The sequence below is a fragment of the Desmodus rotundus genome, chromosome 1 (genome assembly GCF_022682495.2).
Source record: "Desmodus rotundus isolate HL8 chromosome 1, HLdesRot8A.1, whole genome shotgun sequence".
Lineage (NCBI taxonomy): Eukaryota > Metazoa > Chordata > Mammalia > Chiroptera > Phyllostomidae > Desmodus > Desmodus rotundus.
Window position 1 is genome coordinate 138,005,717 of NC_071387.1, and position 21,267 is coordinate 138,026,983.

At 39.5% G+C, this 21,267-nt stretch overlaps 1 protein-coding gene and 1 long non-coding RNA gene across 19 annotated transcripts in view; one reads left to right on the plus strand and one right to left on the minus strand.

Moving 5' to 3' along the window:
* Positions 1 to 16,783: 16,783 nt before the first annotated feature.
* LOC139440290 (uncharacterized) lies at positions 16,784 to 20,107 on the minus strand. The gene is made up of 4 exons (XR_011650406.1): positions 19,594 to 20,107; positions 18,628 to 18,769; positions 17,080 to 17,262; positions 16,784 to 16,908 (listed from the first exon to the last, which is right to left on the minus strand). It is a non-coding gene; the product is annotated as an uncharacterized lncRNA (long non-coding RNA).
* Positions 19,077 to 21,267, plus strand: part of PAM (peptidylglycine alpha-amidating monooxygenase) — a 283,208-nt gene continuing 281,017 nt past the window's right edge. For 9 of the 18 annotated variants that reach the window (XM_053911135.2, XM_053911114.2, XM_053911113.2 and 6 more), the window contains exon 1: positions 19,077 to 19,270. The gene's annotated coding sequence lies outside the window, so the exon portion shown is untranslated. The remainder of the gene's footprint in view (positions 19,271 to 21,267) is intronic. The other 9 variants (XM_053911160.1, XM_053911165.1, XM_053911170.1 and 6 more) reach the window with 4 other exon arrangements.

The window sequence follows — 21,267 nt, forward strand, 5'->3', positions numbered from 1 at the left end:
AAGTACTTAGACAACTATTAAATTAAAATTTGAAATTACAAGTAAAAATAAACAAAAAATAAAATCCATATTCTTAATGATTTTTGCTGAAATAAAATCATCCTTTCTAACATGAACATAATACTCATTGCTCTAGCAGCAAGGTTCGTCAGCATGTTTGTACTACCATGTGACCTAGGTAACACCTCTCTCTCTCTCTCTCTCTCTGCAGTTCAGGTGCACATAATTGAATAAATCATAATCTTTAGATCAGCACACATTCTCATCACTGATCCATTCATGGTCCTCTTTTATGTAGTTAGTTAATCTTCACAATGTTATAAACAACAGCGAACCCAGCACTCAAAATAAAACTTAGGATCTTGACAATAATTTACTCTAACAATGCAGCCCTCCTATTTCCTAGGCTCTTCCCACTGATGGCAGCTGCCAGTTTTTAAAAACATTTTTATTGTATTTTTTCCATTACCATTTAGTCTCCTTTTACATCCTTTCCCCCCAGCACCACACTGTTGTCCATGTCCATGAGTCCTTTTTCTTTTTGCTCAATCCCTACACCCTGTCACCTACCACCCACCCTGCTGTCAGCCTGCTCTGTACCTATGAGCCTGTTTCTATTTTGCTTGTTAGATCACTTTGGTCATTAAATTCAACATATGAATGAAATCATATAGTATTTGTCTTTCTCTGACTGGCTTACTTCACTCAGCATAATGTTCTCCATGACCATCCATACTGTGGCAAAGGGTAAAACTTTCTTCTTTTTTTATGGCCAAGTAGTATTCCATTGTGTAAATGTCCCATAGTTGTTTTATCCACTCATCTACTGATGGATACTTGGGCTGCTTCCATATCTTGTCGATCGTAAATAATGCTGGGACAAAAGGCAGATCCATTTTTAATTTTCTGAGGTATCTCCATACTGCTTTCCATAGTGGCTGCACCAGTCTGCATCCCACCAACAGTACACAACTGGTTCCCTTTCTCCACATCCTCACCAGCACTTGTTGTTTGTTGATTTATTGATGATAACCATTCTGACAGGTGTGAGATGATATCTCATAGTACTTTTAATTTGCATTTCTCTGATGATTAGTGATGTTGAGCATCTTTTCATATGTCTATTGGCCATCTGTCTGTCCTCTTTGGAGAAGTGTTATTCAAGTCTTTTGCCCACTTTTTAATTGCATTGTTAATTTTTTTCGTGTTGAGTTTGGTAAGCTCTTTATGAGTTTTGGATATTAACCCCTTATCAGATGTATTGATAAATATGATCTCCAATTCTGGGGTTGTCTGTTTATTTTGTTGATGTTTTTCTTTGCTATGCAAAAAATTTTAGTTTGATGTAATCTCACTTGTTTATTTTTTCTTTTGTTTCCCTAGCCTGGGGAGATATATCCAATAAAATATTGTTACTAGCAATGTCCAAGATTTTGCTGCCTATATTTTCTTCTACAATTTTTAAGGTTTTGGGTCTAACATTTAAGTCTTTAATCCATTTTGAATTTATTCTCATGTGTGCTGTAAGAAGGTGGTCTAGTTTCATTTTTCTGCATGTACATGTCAAATTTTGCCAACATCATTTATTGAATAAACTATCTTTAGCCCATTGTATGTGCTTGCTTCCTCTGTTAAACATTAATTGGCTATAAGGTGTGGACTTATTTCTGGGTTCTCTGTTCTGTTCCATTGATCTATTTATCTGTTGTTATGCCAGTACCATGCTGTTTTGATAACTATGGCCTTATAGTATAGTTTCATATTAGGTAGCGTGATCCCTCCAACTTTTTAGTAAAAGGCGAAAGATTTATATGATCTGAAGAGAAACCAGAGTATCCTCCAACTTTTTTGTAACCATCACTCTTAAATTCTGTATTTACCATCCCTTTTCCTTTTTAAAATGTAGTTTAATTTCATATGCATATTTTTATATACTCCTTAACAGGTTTACATATTTCTAAAAAGTGGATTTTGTATTTTATTGTTAACTTCATAAAAAAGAAATATGATATACAATATTTGGAGACATTTTCCTTTAATGTTATATTACTAATATCCATTCATATTTTTAAATTATTTTATTATTGTTCAATTACAGTCGTCTGTGTTTACCCCCTCACCATTCCCCCATATCCATTCATGTTATATTGCTTCATGGTGCAGCATTTAATTTAACCACCGTATAATATTCTATTGTGTGAATGTGTCAAACAGCACTGCTTTGAATATTCTTATTCACATCTCCTATTATACATGTGTAAAACAAGTCATTTCTTCTATCATTTTCCTCTAATCAAACTACAGCAAAACCTGTAGTATATCTGACATTACATACCTTTCACTTGGCTCAAAAATATTTATGTAATAAAAAGAAGAGAGCATTATTGATTTACTTTATAGCAGACAATTTTCTAAGATCTCAACATGTATCACCTTCTTCAATATACAGACCAAACTTATGAGACTGGTACTACCATTTTCTCATTTCACAGACAAGAACACTGGCAAGCAAAGACTAGAATAAGCTACAGAGATACTGGCAGGATTCAAACCCAGGGAGTCAGTTTCCAGATCTTGCTCTCTAATTGCAACCACCATTATTTCTTTCTCTTTAGTTCACAAAAATGACTTGTTACAAAGGAAAACAGTGAAATCACATGGCAGTTTTCAATTTATAAGGGAACCATTCAGATAAACCAGATTCTTTTTACATTAATTATTTTAAGTTAGAATTGAAATAAAAATGAATATTTTGAAATCTGTATTTAGCCTTCTGGACATTCTGAAAATATGTCTGTAGACCCTAGTTTGAGAAACAATGCTATCATGCAATGACTGATTGGACCTTCTCCAATCTAGGACTTAAAGTCAACTTCCTGGTTAAGCGGAAGAAGTGCACCTGAAGCTGGCATAAAATAACTTATCGATTTACAGATGTGGGAAGGATGTAGAGTAGTCAGAAAAAAAAGAAATGTTGCAGGAGAAGTAGACACAATGATAGGTGGAGACTCCAACACCCCTCTTTCAACAATCACTAGAACAACTAGACAAGAAAAAATAATGTGAGTGGAAAAGAATTAAACAACATAATTAATCAGCAGGATCTAATCAATATTTATAAAACACTCCACACAACAACTCTTTACATTAAAATCGACTGATCATTTTTGCATTACAAATGAATCTTTTACTCAGGAATGATCCAGTATCATCATGAATGATCATTTGAAAATTATTATTTCATTGAATTATGCAAATCTTTCAAATGATGACACATTTCATTCTACAATATGAAAAAATTACATTTCTTAATATCATCATTGATCTTTATGAAAAGTCTTTAAATATTGGCAAATATAAGTTTTCCAAAATTCTAACTTTTGTTTCAAGTTTTGGTATTGATCACTGGCAACAAATAGTATTATTTTTCTTTAAATCACAGGCCCCTATTGTTCATTTTCTAGAAAAGATATCCCAAATACCTAAGTAGCTACATTTTTCTTTGCCAGTAATTTTTTTCAAGTAAAGACTGTACTGCAAGGGAAAAAGCAGCTATACTAACTCACAACTCCAACAACTGAGGATGCAGAAGAAATACTTCATTTGGTAGAGGTACTTTGTATTTGGTCACAAAGTGTGAACATTAAAGAAAGGTATTCAAGTATCGGTGTAATCAAGTTATTTTTACTGCCACATCTATGACATTCTTAAGTAAAAATGGCATTACAGGGTTTTTTTTAATGTGAGTGTATGGCTATGAAAAAGACAGTGATTATTGATATAATTTGGTGCCATTGACCTGATTCGTGTTCAGGCACCAAAGTAGTTTTGACTTCATGGACCCCTTGAAAGGGAAGAGAAGTCCAAGGGTTTCAGGACCACATTTTTACCAGCGACTGCTCTGTTAGGACAAACCTTTCGCTTCTTTATTAAACCAGTTTTTCCAGGCTACTGGAGTAGTAACTAGCACATAGTAGGTTTTTAATAGATAATTGTTGAATAAAGAATGAAGTGGATGAATAAATTGGCCTTGTGGACTAATTGGTTAAAACTTCTTTACCAATCCAGAAATGAACAAAGACAAAAATTTATCCACAAATTAGTTAATTCACCTTATTTAATAGTGACTAACCCATGAAAAAATAGTACCAGTTTAATGTCTAGTATATAAAGTCAGATGCAAATAAAGAAATACACATAATATGGGTACAAATAGAGATACTCAGGCATACAAATTGGAAAGGAGAAAGTATAACTGTAATTATTTGCAGATGGTGTGATACTACATAGAAAGAACCCTAAAGATTACACCAAAAACTATGAGAACTGTTACATGAATTCAGTAAAGTAGCAGGACACCAAATTAATATTTAGGAATCTATTGCACTTTTATATACACCAATTACAAACTATTAGAGAAATTTTTTAAATCCCCTTTACAATTACATCAAAAATATCTAGAAGTAAGTTTAATCAAGGAGTTAAAGATTTGTACTCAGAAAACTATAAGACACTGAAGGAAAAAATAGAAAATTATACACAAATAAGTGGGAGGATATATCGTTCTTATGGGTAGGAAGAATTAACACTGTTAAAATGTTAATACTACCTACAGTAATCAATAGATTCATTGCAATTCCTATCAAAATACCAATGGCAATTTTAAGAGACCTAGAAAAAGTAATCCTAAAATTTATTTAAAATACACAAAAACCCCCAAATAGTGACAGTCTTGAAAGAGAACAAAGTTTTAGTCTATCACATTATATTACAATGCTATGATAATCAAAATAGCTTAAAAGAAAATTTGTGTGTTAAATACTAAGATTTAAAAACTAAGATATAATTTATATATATATATATAAAATAAAAACACGTTATTTCACCTAAAACACAGGGAAAGACAGTGTTGCAGTTACACAAATTACTATTAGAATAAATAGCAAGATTCAACACCTCCTTTGAATGGCCCACCAACCATTCACAGGCAGTAAGTAGTATATAGTCAAGAGTTTGGGTTAGAAGGAACAACATCAAGTTTGGAATTCTAACTGCCTTCCTTTCTAGCTCTGTGAGTCCCTGGATGAGTTTTTGATTTATCTAGCCCTGAATTCCCTCATGTATAAAAGGGAAATCATAAAATTAATTTCATTTCAACAAATTTTTGTAAGTTTCCAATAAAGTAATGGATATAAAATTTGCTTATGAATTTTAAAGAAAATCAACTGGTAGTAATATTAATTACTATTTTCCAATTCAACTTGGTCATACCTAAGCAATCTTCTTAAGTTATATCAATATCAAAAAGAATTTCTTTATTATCAATATTAATCTAATGGAAAATACCTCTTAATTTTGAGAATAAATAATATCATCAATTCAAATAATCATACCTTATTTTCAAATCATGAGCTCTAAATCATGCATGTTCTAAGGCTAACTCCCCCAAAGAAATGGAAAAAAAATAATTTTAAGATCTAAGACAGTAGATGAAAAATGATTCATTTCAATGTACAAACCACTGAAAGAACACCTATTACACACTTAATAGCTATCTACTCTATATTACCACATTAAGGTATAATATTTTGCTGTGCCTTTAAAATATTTTTACATGTAAACTAGGTCTATCTGTCATGTAGTCAATTATTTCCCACAGCATGAGACCATTCCCAACATATGCACATGAGAGTAATAAAATAGTATATTGTTTGTTTGAAAGTAATAGGTATACTAATACATCTTACCATTCTGACACACCTTTAATGTCCCAGTGTTGAAAAGCCTCTTTAAGACTGAACAAGCAATAGTGTATGAATGCTCCAGTATGCAGTACTGATTCAATTACTTATTGTAGAATAAATGCAATGGGAAATGTTATTTTATTTTCCTTACCTGTGGGGGAGGGTGGCTATAGGAATCATTTACTGTCTTAGTCTGAGCTCCCCCGTGGAGAGGATCCAAGCATAAAGTTTCCTTTGAAGTGAATGGAATCTCCACACTCAGATCAGCTCTGAGGATATATAGAGTAGAACAAGAAACTGGCCACATAAAAACAGTCATTCACATTTAAATGAGGCTAGACTTAAACGAAAATTTGTGTGTTAAAAAAATGCTAAGATTTGAAAACTAAGATACAATCTTCTCGGTAATGCTAAATCAAACCACCTGAATCAGAAGCAGGTCTTTCTTCAATTTAACACACACAAAAGAACAGCAATAGAAAATGTTCAAAAAGCTTAAAGATTAGGTCAGTATAGGAGTCTTATATCATATTGAAACATCACAGATGCCAAGTATTTCTACTGTGAATGCACATATAAGTCTGGCAACATTAATGAGTTGTATGTGTCCCAAATTCCAATTTCCACCCTGTATTTAATATTAGCAAAGTGGCAAATAAAACAAAACAAAACAAAAATAGCCATCACAAAACAATATTCCAGTTAAGAATTCAAGCATAAATCTTGCTGATGTAAGTAAACCCAGCATAGGAAATAAAATCTTTGAATGCAAAATGTGTCTGCCATCTATAAAACCAAAATAGAAACCAGAATCAGAGTTATTTTAGTAGTATCCATCATCTGTCAGTCAAGAGCTAGTCTTTGAATAACACCACTGTTCAAGACACTGTGCTTAGCTGAGTTTAAGTCATGGTTCGTGATTTTGATGTTTATACATAAAAGACAGCTAAGTTTAGAAGGCAATATATGTGAGTACCAAGAATTCTTTGAGAGAAGGTCATAGCAAGCCAAGATGGTTCTTGAATGATGGAGAGAATTTAGCTCAGCGGAGTGAAGTGTTATGTATGTCCTCTACGTAGAGAGATACCCAAGCAGAGGCTTGAACACTGTCAGGAAGAGGGAGTTTGGAAGACAGCAAGGAGACCGACAGAACTAGAGCAAAGGGTCCTGTCAATGCCTGGTAAGAGTTAAAGGAGGAACGGAGGTTAGGATCAGACTGCAGAGGTCTCTCCATACGAGATCTCATGGCAAGTCATCAACCCACAACATCACACACTGAACGGGACGGTGGGGATGATCCAACTTGCCAGGAAACCTTTGATTCCCTCAAGCACTTATAACAAATTATCATCCAACCTCTGCTTGAGAGTGATGCTTGAGAAACTGGTGGGCATATTTTTCTGAAAGCAAGCTCCTTAACTATCTTAAAGCCCTGGTCTTTTCTCCTTGCATACATAATAATTCATATAATATGAACTTCCAAATTGTTTTTTAATAAATGAATGAATAACATACTCTTACTGCTGGGAGATTTCAGAGAATGCAAATGGAAGTAGCCAGGGAAGTTATCATAGCAAAGGAAGATATCAATAGACTGAAGAATGGGTAGCACTTAGGAAGCAGAGAGGAAAGAGATGGATTCTGGGCAGGAAAATTTTAGGAACAAAGCTCAAAGGTGAAAAGAACATGCATTCACTGGAGCAAGACTCTAAAAATCAGCCTACTTAGTACAAAAAGTTTTCACTGAGAAGTGATAAATATGAAAATTCTTGAAAAGATGTCAAAAGAGTTTGGATGTGTTATGTAAATAATAAGTTGCTATTGTGGGGGGAGAAAAATAATTCTCTCTCTACCCTTCTAAGTTCTTCTGGTTGATCTAATAATCAAATGGACATGGGACAGACTGACAGGAGAAAACAACCAAATTGATTTCATATCATATGGAGGTTCTGTAAGAATGGGACCTGTGGACAAATCAGGGAGTTGAGTACATATGCCATTCTGGACTAAGGAGAGGGAGGTAAGTGTCTGAGACTTCAAAGGGAAAGTAGACAATTCACAGCAGGTGAAAAAGTAAACATTTGGTAAACAAATTATTGTCAGGCCACCAAGAAACAATGGGACACAGAGGGGAGTCTGACAAACAGACTTTGCTGGGTTCCTCCCTGTCTGCCATACTTAACTTCGTATTATGCTGAAGTGATTGCACCCTGTAGGCAGGATTTTCTATTTGAATTCTCTCAGGCAGTTAGGAGAAAGTAAAAGGCTCTTCTTGAATCTTTTGTTTTCTTAAAAAAAACCAGCTTAACATAATCAATAGCTCCAAAATGGCATATTTTGAATGGCAAAACTCTTCCCCCACAAATAAAATAAGTTCTTGAGTAAAATTAGCATTCAGAATATGAGGGAAACATATGCTAAAAGTAGCATTTCAGGAAGACCACGCTAATGGTAGTGGACGGCATAGATTAATTTAGAGAAAAACTGGAGGCAACACCACCTCAGAGTTTTTTTTTAATTAGGAAAAGTTATAAGGATGAAATTATTGCAACCATTTTGGAAAACAATGGCATCACTTTGTAAAGCTCCACAGGCATCCGTGGCCCAACAATTCCGCTCCTTCATACAGTCCCTAAAGAAACTCTTTATGTCGCACCGGAAAACATGTGTGTGAATGTTTGCTCAGTATTATTTGTACCAGTAAATCCTAGAGAGCTCTCAAACATTCATTAATATGAGACATTGTAGCATATTCATATAGAGCAGTGAAAACGAATGAACTACAGCCCCATCCACAGATAAGAACCACCAAAACACAATGTTGATTAGGAAAAAAACTCACAAGAGAATTTTGTATATTACCTTGTTATATATATAGACACACACATTTAAATATATTTTTTATGTGTACACGTATATAAATCTTCTTGTGAATTGTTTTGACAGGAAGTTATTTACCTCCAGGGAAAGGAGGAGTGTACGCCTGAGGAAGGACACATAGCGCCTTTCTGAAATTCTAGCAATATTCTATTTCTTCTTTTTTTAAAGATTTTTGTTTGTTTGTTTGTTTGTTTATGTTTAGAGAGAGGGGAAGGGAAGCAGAAAGAGAAGGAGAGAGACATCAGTGTGAGAAAGACACACCAATGGCTGCCCTTCATAAGCGCCCCTACTGGGGACCTAACCTGCAACCCAGGCATGTGCCCCGACCCGGAATCAAACTGGCGACCTTTAGCCCTGCAGGACAATGCCCCAACCAACTGAGCCACACCAGTCAAGGCAATATTACATTTCTTGAAATGAGTGTGTATGTATGAGGTTAATTTATTATTTAACTACATCGGCACATTTTCTACAGATTTTGGTAGTTGTGATGTATTTCATAAATTGAAAACTCACAAACAAATAATAAGGACTTGACCTAGGATGATCATAGTGGCCATGTACAAAAATATGTGTGTGGTGAGATTCCTGATTCATTTGGATAACATTACAACAAGAGTTAATCTTGTACTAGCCATACTAGGGCAGAGGATAAGCAGTGCAAATCAACAGTGCTCTAAGACTATTACTTGGATTTGGAATGCAAGAGTAATAATTCTAAAAGTCTATTGTCAAAAGGCTTTTTTTTACAAAGGGTGGCTTGATAGATGGTGTAGGCAGCATGAACTGTTGAGACATGCTAGAATGTTTTTACCCACTCAGAAGTATGATGCAATAAGGCTCCCTCCCAAACATTAGCTGCAGCAGGTTGGCCTTCCATTCCACTCCTCTTCTGCTGATTGTCTCATTATAAACTTTATAGTTCACTCTTCCAAAAATATTTATGAAAAATGGATACTATGATGTCTTCCTGTGATAGTATAATCTATAATAAGAAATGTACATGTGGTTATTCAGATTACCAAAATGTATTTCTTATATTTATTTGGTCTTTATCCACAGTTCCAGGTTCACAGCTCCCAAAAGCCTTGGAATTTACTCAGCAGTAAGAACAATGAGAGAATTATTTGCTATACTATTTGGTCTCCAGTTCTCATTTCCTGAAAACAAATGCTTCAGAACCATAAAGGTGAAGTGGGTGTCTCGTCATTCACAACAGGCTCCTTTGTACCACAGCAGGATGTCTGATATCAGAGATGACTTTTGGAAAGTACCTAAGGAAAGGGCAGGTTGTCAGGGGAAACAACCATGGAGTAGAGATTGGAACTTTTTGTCCTACTCTTTAATTTCCAGGGAAGGGACAGGGGCTAAAAGTTGAATCAATCACCAACGGTCAATGAGTTAATCAATCATGCCTATGTAATTAAGCCTCCATAAAATCCCAAAAGGAGGGGGTTCAGAGGGCTTCCAGGTTGGGAGACCCAGAAGCCTCCATGCTCGACCTTGCTGGGCCCCAAGCTCCGTGAGGACAGAGGTGCCTTTGTTAGGGACCTCACTCTATGTATCTCTTTTTCTAAAGATACTTTATTATGTTCTTAATTATTAAATATATATTTTACCTTCATTATTTTATTTTTCCTATTACAGTTGACATTTAATATTATATTCGTTTCAGATGTACAGTGTAATGATTAGATGTTTATTACAGAGTGATTCTCTCAATTAGTCTAATACCCACCTGGCACCATACACAGTTATTACAGTATTATTGACTTTATTCTCTCTGCTGTACTTTACAACCCATAACTATTTTATAACTGCCAATTTGTACTTAATTCCTTCACCTTTTTCATCCAGCCTCCCAACCTCCCTCCCATCTGTCAACCATCACTTTGTTCTCTACATCTATGGGTCTCTAACCAAATAAATAAACAAGCTCTATGTATGTCTTCGTCTTTTTTATTTGTATCCTTTGTAATAAATCAGTAATCTAGTGAGTAAACGGGTTGTCTGAATTCTGTGAGCTGTTCTAACAAATTAACCAAACCCAAGGAAGGGGTCATGGGAACCTCTAGTTTAAAGCCAGTCAGTCAGAAATAGTTGTAACAACCTGAAATTGTAATTGGCATGATGAGTTGGAGGGGGTTGTTGAAACTTCCAATTTGTAGCCATTTGGTGAGAAGCACAGGTAACAACCTGGACTTGCAATTGGCTTCTATTTAGGACCAAGCACTTTGCCAGTGGTATCTGATACTATCTTTCAGTAGATAGTATCAGAGCTGAGTTGAATTTAGTTGAATTTTCAGACACCTTGCTGGCGAATCGCTTGTTGGTGTGGGGAAGATTTTATACACACACACACACACACACACACACACACACACTCCTGAATTGGGATCCAGGAACATAAAGTAGTGAAGTATTTACTCTCTCCCTCCTTCCATTTTCATATTCCTTTCTTTGTTAATATATATTCAAACTGGATTGCTAGGAAGGGCTGCCTTTTATCATGTTCCACTTTCCAGGCACTTCAGGGATTATTACATGTTCCACAGATCAGCCCTGCCTGCGATTTCCCCCTTGCCTCACCCTCAGCTCTGCTGCCGGGGCAGCTCTGCAGGTCACAGCATCATTCCTCCACTGCTGCAGATGTTACAGGTGTCTCTCTCAGTTCTTCCCAAAGCATTGCCCCTTCCCTTATTGTCCAAAACTCCGCAAAGTCAGTATATGAGATTGAGAAAATGGATACAATGCAGACAGGGAAATTTAAACTTACATTCCTATTGCTGTTCACAGAGCCCATTACTCATATCACTACACAGCAATCTTCCTACTGATCATCTCTCTCTGATTGTTCTGCCACTGGGACCGATGTGACTGTCACTGGCCGGAGTACACTTCCACCAATCCCTCCATACCTGCTTTCAGGCATTCAACGTCTCCTGTGTCCTTTCCTGAGGAGGTTCAGGCCTTTATCTCTGGAGAGTAAAAATGCCCACTGGTGCATTCATCTAGCACAACACCCTCTCACAAAGGGCCACGGCATCGTGCCTGGCTGCTCAAGCAGCAAGCAAATGCTGGCATTTTAAAATAGTGTTTTTCCTGTCACCATCAATATTTCAGAAACATCGGCGTCTAATCTCAAAGCACTTCCTTGCATTAATTTTTGCATTTTTTTCGTAGAATAACCTCACATCATTTTTCAAGGAAATTTTCAGTCCTCTAGGTCAAGCCCTCACTGTGCATTGGGAAACCTAAGATGCCGAGGGGAGAAGTGATACGCACGTCACGCAACTCATTAACAATAAATGCATGATAATAAGAATCAAGTATTCTTACTTCCTGTGTGCTACTTTGAAAAGATGTTTTTCTATTCATGATAAAAACAAAAACTTTCAATACCCTTATGTGGATTTCTTTTGCTGCTAAATACTGGAAAATCTATGTCATTCTTTATACATCTGGGGATTTCTGTTGCTGAAACCAAATCTCCAATACCATCCCACTAAGAAACTAAAATAGAGACTGAAATCTACAGCTGCAAAATGAAAAGAAAATACAAATATGATGAGAAAAAAAACTATCTGTGAGGAAATATACTTCATTTTCTGCTTTCAAGTCACTGAAAAGAAACAGAATGCTGTAACAAAGGATGCAGATTACGCCTTTTGAAAATAGCATCAATCATTTTTCCAACAGTAATGTATTACATGCTTATTTTGGAAAGTCCGAAAGGAATATGTTCCAAGACCTCCAGTGGATGCCTGAAACCACAGATAGGGCTGAGCCCTAGACATATTATGTTTTTCCCTATATATACAAACCTATAATAAAATTTAGTTAATAAATTAGGCATAGTAAGAGATCAACAACAACTAATAATGAAATAAAACAATTGTAGCCATATACTGTGATAAACGTTATGTGAATGTGGTCTCTCTCTCCCTCAAAATATCTTATGGTACTGTACTCACCCTTCTTCTTCCTGTGAACCATGGATGACACCATTCCTTAAACACAATGGCTGCCACCAGTGCTTTCTGATTATGTTGCCAGAACACGGGCAGATACGTTTTGTTGGTTTGTTTTTTTTTTCTTTTCTTTTCTTTCCTTTTTTTTTTTTTTTGAGAGCCTCTGGGTTCTTTGCTCTGTACACTCCCTTGTCTTTAGCAAATGTCCTGTAGCGTTGCCACACAGTTCCAGCGTTACTCTGTCCTTCCGTGTTTTATGCCCTGGTGCCTCCTTCGCATTTTGTGTGTGTAGGTTCCACTGGGCATCTCATCCCAGAAGAGCCCAGTTTCGTGGCCATTGAAGATTTGCTTTGGATGGTATCTTTCTTTTTAATCAACTTTTTCTGCTCCGCCGGGAGGTGGCAGATGCAGCTACTCTAGTACTTACTATGTTGTTCAGTTCGAAAGTAACCACCCGTTAACCCACAGAGAATGGCTTGGTGTTACTCGTTTCAGGACCCCTTGCTGAAGTCTTCCTATCATCTCAGTGCGAAACATTGTTATCAATGAGAAAATGTTTTCTCTTCATGTCTTCCACCCACAAATATAACATGTCCATCTTAACTAAGCCCTTATCACAGTGTGAAAGTAACTTTTGAAGTATGAGGTGTGACAGTAAAACTAGTAAATACAAAAAAACTATGTTTTTTTTCATAATTTCACCAACAGAAAATTCATTCTTCCCATAGATCTTAGCAGCCTTGGCATACAATTTTTTCTTTCCTTATTAAGCGGAGAACTTTCAGCTTTTCACGTAAAAGAAGCACTTTACAGCTTTGCTTTGGCACATCTGAATTGTCAGCATTACTATTCTTGTAGTTGGGGGCCAATATTAAGGTCAACAAGAGCTGCCTGAACCCAGGCACTGTGATACCTACACTGGATCTGATCACGAAGACGCTGCTAGGTGTCCAACAGTCAAAAAGCCTAGAGAGCCTGGATGTGCTGGAGTCCCACGCCGGGCGGAACAGCACCGGGGATCGCGAGATTTCACCATGCTGCTCAGAACACATGCGAGTGAAAACATGGATTTTTATATCTGAAATTTTCCAAAGGTAGTTGAAATCATAGATAATAGGAGGGACTACTGAATAATTTATCTTTTAAAAAAAAATCAACAAAATTGGGATCATACACTCAAAATTTTCAAAGACTGTATCTATCAGTCCTTCTAAAGTCATTTATGTTTACTAAAGTCTGTACATTTTTCACTTGAAAAATGTGAGATTACCACTATTTGTTAGGATATTAGCCCATTTGGCAAGAAATGAACTGAATTTCTTATTTAAAAAAATTAAAGCGTGTGAAGCAGTGGTGGACACATTGATTCCCACACTCAGTGGCTATGGCAGCTTTCCTGTCTGCCGTCTTCCTACACTGCGGGTGACCCTTCCATGAGGCGGGCAGGGAAGCAATATTTACCTAGGCTGTCCTTGACCTTGTAATCTCTACTGTCCCGTCAAGTACTATTAAGCCTGTTCAGCTTCTCCCGTATATCCATTTCCTATCCATTGATTTCCTTCTGACATCCCCCTGTCTCACGTCACTACTTAACTCATTATACTAAATTTTGCATGAGGAAGTAATCATGATATTATATTAAAAAACCTATCAGGTATTCTTTTGGGGGTTAGATTATTTTCATTCCCCAGCATATTCAAAGTATGAACTACTTATGTGAAACTGCCAGCAGCATTTAAAACTTTTTCAGAATCAAATGTTTAGTTCTTCATTTACACTGAATCTACCCAAAATTGATGATCCTGGTTGTCCTTGTAATTATTTTGTTTCTAAACCTTGGACTTTATAGAATGAATTAATTATAGCATACATCTTTTTTTTTTTAACTGTTAAATTGGATAATGGTTTAATAGCTCAAGAGTAATACTTTGGGGATTTTAAGACAGAAGATTCAATATTCCCCAAGTTTGGTGGGGTTTTTTTGTTTTTGTTTGTTTGTTTGTTTTGCAGTGATCTGTGGCTTTGATTTCAGTAACAAATCCACCAAAATGAGGGTAGGTCATGGACTTTCATCGTGAGCCAGCTTTGCTGTCTTAGCCAGAAAGCTAGAGAACACATAATTTGGTATGGAAAATGTACCTTATTAAACCAAATTAACAACTTTCTTGATTAAACAAAAGTAAAAAACTACTTATTAGGTAAATCAGTTCACATTAAATAGTGTATTAAAAAAGAATTTTTTAAAGCTAGGTATTTTTACTCTAACAAAGGCTGCCCTGACTGCACAGAAAAACACTTAAGGAGTTAAATGAACACCTATCCCCAGACCCCACACCCAGTCTTTTTATTTGGTCTGAGGCAGGATGTGAGGCATCGGGATTTTAAAGGTCCTCAGATTATTCAAATCCTGCAGCCAGGATTGAGAATCACTGTGTCTAGCCACGAGGACTGAAGTGTATTTTTCTCCTCTGAGTAAAGGGATTGTGTGAAATTAGAAGGACCAGTTCCTGGGTAGTGTGGGATGTATGAATCATAATTAAGCCCTCTAAGTGTCAACCACAGTCTGGGCAGGGAACACCTGTGGAGCCAAGAATTAAAAATGAATGACGCCCTTTGCACCGTTATGATAATGCATTCTACTCTCTGGGAAGCTATTAAAATATTCCTCTCAAGGATTTTTTCAAGCCTATTTTAAAGTGTCACAAGAGAAAGTAATATGAGGTTTTCAAGAAGGCTCTGTGAACTTAATCTGGCAGGGCTTTCTGGAAAATATTTTGGTATTTTATTTGTGTGTGCATCATGCTGTGAAAGAGGGGAGAAGGGAGTTTGCCTGGGAAAAGAAAGAGGGAAAGAGGTTTCACATTTCCATTACATCGAGGAAGTTTGACCTGGCCTACCTCTTACTGCACTTTCCAATGTTTGAGGTCTGTTCGATGCATGAATTTCCTAAGAGTCCAGCCTCATTTAAATGATAATTTATGTCTTTAGAATGCCATTTCTAGTCTTGTTCTTCTGCATACCTGTGGAGCTGATCAGAGTGTGGTGATCCGTTTGTTTTCAAAGGAGATTTCACGTTCACATTCTCTCGACAGGGGTTAGTAGCGGAAGACAAGAAAGTAGTCTCATGGTGTTTCTGCCAGTTACTGGGGGAAATTTCCGTCCCATATATATCATGATAGGCAATTGAATTAGTGCTACAGTAGGGAAGAGTTTGCTGTTTCACACTCCTATAGTTTTTTCTTAACACCATGAAATTAAAGACATGCCAGCACGGAGCTGAGTATTTCTGATTACTTTCTAATAAGCAATGTAGTATATTATTTTCTTTATGTGCCTTTATAGCACACGCTGTGCAAGATAATTGGGCCCATGACAGATGTCTATATTCCAGAGGAAATTTTATTTGTGAAAGAACAAACAGATATTAGAACAAACATATAAGGGGCTATTCATTAGGTGGCCCACAAGGTGCCTTTTGATGACTTGTAAATTGAAATTAATATTTTCTCACTCTGAATATGCATAAGCAAATTTGAGTGTTTGATATAACCAATTTGAAATGTATTCAACTATTTGAATGTAATCTGTTCTCAATCAGCGTTGGGTGCTCTTAGATCTCATTTGAAACGCTGAGGAATGAGGAAGGGTGCACTTTTATTTCTTTTCAGAGAAGCTTGTAAGCCTATACACATTCTGCAGGTTGGCCGGGATAAGCTATGTCCACCAGACTCCTCTTCACAAGAAAAATGTCTACTAAAGAGATTAAAAAATAAGTATAAGAAAGATTCTCCATGGATCTTCCTTTATTTCTGCTCAAAATGTCACTCTTCCAAGACAAGCACAAGTAGGCAACAGTATCTGAAGGCCCTAACACTTCTGTGTGAGGTGGATTGGCTTAGAAAACTGGTAATATTAGGTGACAAGGCCACTGCAAGGCAAATGGAAAAAAGGGAGGATATGGAGAAATGTCCATCTCCATCTACTTTGTAACACTGCCTGGGGCCAATTCTGCTGCCTGTAAATAAATCCCCCCATTCTTTTTGACTATAAGAATTTTTCCCAGAGGGGAAAAAAAACAGACCTTTTATCCCCATCAGCTGACTACTCACTTTTTGCAATATGACTGTACCATTAATATACATTTAAAATAACTACTAGATACAGAGAGATTGCAATATCCATAAAGAATTTAAGTTTAATAAGGTTCCGTTTCAGAGATGATTTTTCTCTTAATGAGAAGAAAAGGAGACACTTTTTATTCAGGTAGGTCTCTTCCAGCCTCTTGAACTTGCAGTAGCTTAGCCTTTAGTGCACTAGAGGAAATAAGGGAACAAAAGGAGATTTTATAATTAAATTGAAGGTAGCCTTTACAAAAGTAAAACTGGGGCACTGAGAACTGGTTTTGTAATGCCAGTTCTAGAGCGCAGAGCCAACCTCAAGTGAAGTGGGGCCGTGAGGCCAGGAGAAAGGACTCTTCTCCTCACCCAGGAAGTGGGGGTGGTTGGCTCCACTCCATAAGTACATGCTAAGCTTGTGTGCTCAGTGGCTGGGCTGCACACAGCCTGGAACACCCTGAGGCTGTAAAATCTGAATTCAGCTGGGTGGTGGCTTTCTCAAACACACTTCTCTGTCAGCGCAGATGAAACTGTGGCTGTGCCCATCAGGACCTTGAAGGTGTGAGAGAAGGTTGCCATCAGGTAACATTGAAAGCTTTGTCCCAGCCATTCGCCCACATTTTAAGGTAAACATGTAGTCACCCACTGAACAGAAAAATGATCTTGACATAAAAATGCACCAAATGGAGCTTAAAAATAACAACCACCACAGCCTTAATATTCCTGTCCCTCCCCATCTCCTTAGCCTCTCATCAAAAGTGACTTCTTATTTACAGGAGGGTCCCAAGTGTTTGCTTCAGTTAATAACCCAGCTTGGTAGGGAGGGGTAAATGACTTAGAGGGTGACTAAGGCAGAACAGCCCAGCAAGATGTAAAACTGACCCAGCAATGGTTTCTTGCATCCCTGACCATCACTTTCCAGGATGAATTTCTCACCATTGGCCAAGAGAGCTTGGGGTCATCAGCCTCTCTTGGAATGTTGGCTGGGAAGTGGGATGAGTGAAGGCAAGCTCTAGGTCCTGAAGTTTATCTTTGTGCACTGCTTGCTGGGAATTCTGTCTGGAGGCCGTCCAGATTTTATAACCCATCCACTGAAAGCATGGGTGGTTCCCTTACAGAGGAATTTTTCTTTCTGAGAATTCCTTTATGGCTGGAGGGCTTTGCCTCCTTCTTTACAGCCTGTCCCCTGCGTAGTCCTTAGATTCCACCTTCCTTCCTTGCCTTCAGCCCACTGGCTGCTTCTTCCTCATCTTCAGTGTCCCTCCTCCCATCAAGCTTTCCACCCCCATGCCCCAACTGAAGACCCCTAGGAGGAAGAGGTGCCGGAGCACTGCGCAGGGGACTCTTGCCAGGGGCTGGGATGCGAAAGGTTTGGGGAAGGGAGGATGGGGTTTCGGGACAAGAAACGCAGCTTGAGCACACTCAAGTAGAGGGGTATAGGCAGTGACAAACACCTGCCCCGAATTAAACTGTGTATCAGTTTGTGTGTGGGGTCAGTGACACAGCAGTAAGCCACTTGGCTATAAAACCTGCGTAGAAGTTCCCAGATACCTGGCTCCCTGTGTTCTCCTGCTTCGGGGTGAGGCGGGGAAGGGGTTGGCTCCTGGGTGCCTTGTTTGCAGTTTAGGGGTGAAGTGGTCCAGTGTGTGCGCTGGGCTCACCACGGATTGAAAAAGGTTTCGGCATAAAGGGCTGCTGCAGACAAAGCGGGGGATACAAGCTAGGACAGGGAGGGTCCCCCCAGGCCAGGGGTGCCAGCAGGGAAGCTCTGCGAAGACCTGTGCCAAGTGGCCTGAATCCAGGGGCCGGTCGGGGGTTGTGTATGGGAATGGAAATTGCACCTTTTTCTCAGATCAAACCCCTGGTGCCCCGTCCGCCAGTTAGTTCGGCACACTATCTTTGCCGGAGTCCTCAGACCTGGGCGGGAGGGTTCCTTGGTTCTCAACGGGAAGTGTCCTTCCAACCCCGCGCTGGGCAGAGGGAGAGTCGGGCATTTTTCTCAGCCGCTCACAGGCCAGCGGCTTGGCCACCTCGAGGGGCTGCTTTTCGGGACGCGGGACTGGGGCGGAGCGAAGGAAGACAGATTTTCAGTCCGGCCTTCACCCCCTGCCCCAGGGCTCCCAGGCGAGAGTTCCAGCTCTGGGCCACCTCCTGCCCGCACGTTCAGTTCAAGCACCCAGGACACTCAGTCCCCTCAGGGCCACCCCAGGCAGCTGCAAGCGACTAAGAGGTGGCCCTGCGGGGACCTGGTTCCCAACCCCCTAGGCCACCGCGTCCAAGGTGGCAGGGCGGGGCGGCGGGGCACCGCGGAGCCGCCCCGGAGGAGGGCCTGGGAGCCGTCCCGGGGAGGCGAGGGCCGGCGGCGGACGGGGTTGGGCCCCGAGCGCGCGCGGAGGGGAGGGAGCGGTCGCCGCGTGCTCGGTCTGTCCCCGCCCCGGGAGCCGGAGCCTCCCAACTCTCCCCGTCCGCCGCGGCCGCCGTTCCAGCCGCGCCCGCCGCTCCGCCGCCAGCCGCCCGCAGGCTTGGGCTTCCGTCCCGGGCTGCGCCCGCGGTCGCGCAGGTTGGTGTGGCCGCCACCGCCACGGCGGGGCGAGCAGGGGGAGGGTGGGGGTGGGAGTGCGGGAGGGGGTTCAGCAAGTTGGGCAGATGCTGGGCCGGGACGGGGACCCTGCTGCCTCCTCGCCCTCGGTTCCAGGCGCCAGAGGCGGCTGTTGATTTCCTCCCGGGCAGCTCGGGTCGTGGGGACTCGTGCGCGGCGGCCGGGCCGGGGAGGATCGCGGGCACTAAGCCGTCCCCGTACTCCTCCCACCTCTCGGTGAGCCCCCCGCCCCCACACGCCTTGCCCAGTTCGTGAGTGGCGACCGTTCCCCCCGTCCTTCCCACCTCGGGTCCTGCCAGCTCTATCCTCCTTCCTGCCGCTTCGCCAGCCGCGGAGCGCGGTGCGCTAGCGACGGGTGATCGCAGAGGCGGGATGGAAAGTACCCACCACTTGGAGTGAAATCGGGATCTCTGCCCTGTTTCGGTCACCTTGCCATTAATATGGCCTTTGGGCTCCTCTCCGTTCCCTGCTGCAAAATGTGCGCCTACTCTGCCCGTCGCCGAAGATCGTGGTAACACCATTCAGTGGGATGACTTGGGTGTATCCTTACTTGATTTTGTTTTGACCGTGACGCCTGGTCTCCCCAGCTGCTTGATGGCGGGTCCTGAGTTCTAATCATCTGAATTCAGATCCTTCCCTGAGATGGGATTAGGTATCTAGCTGATTTGGTCAGCAGATCGGTTGGGATAAAAGATTGGAGATTCCGGATCTGGCCGTGTTGAAATCATCTATTCCCCACCTGAGCCTACGCACAGGGCTGGACCTTACATCTTTCAGTGGCCCCGTCTTGGGGAATGAGCAAACTGTATTTGCTTCAGGTGTTTTCCAATCTTTACAATCTCTTACCCATTTTAAGTGCAAGTCTGAATTTGCTTTCACTTTTTAACAACTCAGGAAGCAGACGTTCGTTTTAGGAAACTTAAGACATTTAGCTCAAACAAATGTGCCCTATCATTTGTAAATTTTCAGTTTAAAATCACAGGCACAAGCACTGTTAGCACTATTCTGATTATTTTTATGAAGAAAGCAAGTAAGTGGCCTAATAAAATCAGCTTTAGACTTGATATTAAATGGTTAACTCCTTTCATTCATGACTTCCTGGTGTAACAGACAGTTCATGAGACTCTACTGTAAGTGTATTGTGCTGTGTGCTTTTAAAGATGGATCTAGAGTATGTTCTTTGCCCTAAAGAGGTTTCCGATCCAATGTGGAGACTAATATTCTTCACATTTGTATGAAAATTAAGTGTATCCTAATGACTACATATGGCAAGTAGAATATGTCAGGAATGCATTACTGAAGGCCCTTTCAGATCATTATTTAGTGAATCTCCTCAACAGAGTGGAACAAATAATAAGTTTACCTAAGCTACTGTTTTCCGAAATAAAATTTTAAATACTTCTACTTCACCAAAAGGGAGACTTACCTGGAAATAAAATGAATCCTTTGTTTTTAGAATGAAAGCTCAGAAAAACACTCATACTTGTATGATGTGGTAAGAAATGTTAAAAGCTTTAAAAACTTCAATTCTAACTTATTAAGTCAATTTATGGTGCCCATATGCAATTTTTTTCTCTACTTCTTGAGAAATGAAGTTTATAATGCCTGGAGGAAAATACAGAGATTGAATATACTATTTTTAATAAGTTTAAACATGAACACTTAATGGTCCTATGGGCCCTCAGTTGACTCTGGAAATTTGACTTAAGAAAGTTGTGAGATTCTTAGTGAGAATTTTTTGTCTCATTTTGTTTTTAACCGTTAAAAATAAAATGTGGTTTGGCACAAAGGATGGGCAGGAGTTCCACCTGCAGAAGATTGACCAGATTAGGTTGTATTTGGTATGACTCAATGACATCTTTAATCCTTTCCCTGCTCATGGGGAGAAATCACCCATCTGCTGTGATGCGTAGAATTTCTTAGTCTTTGTGTACCACTACTGGGCTTTGAGAACTGTG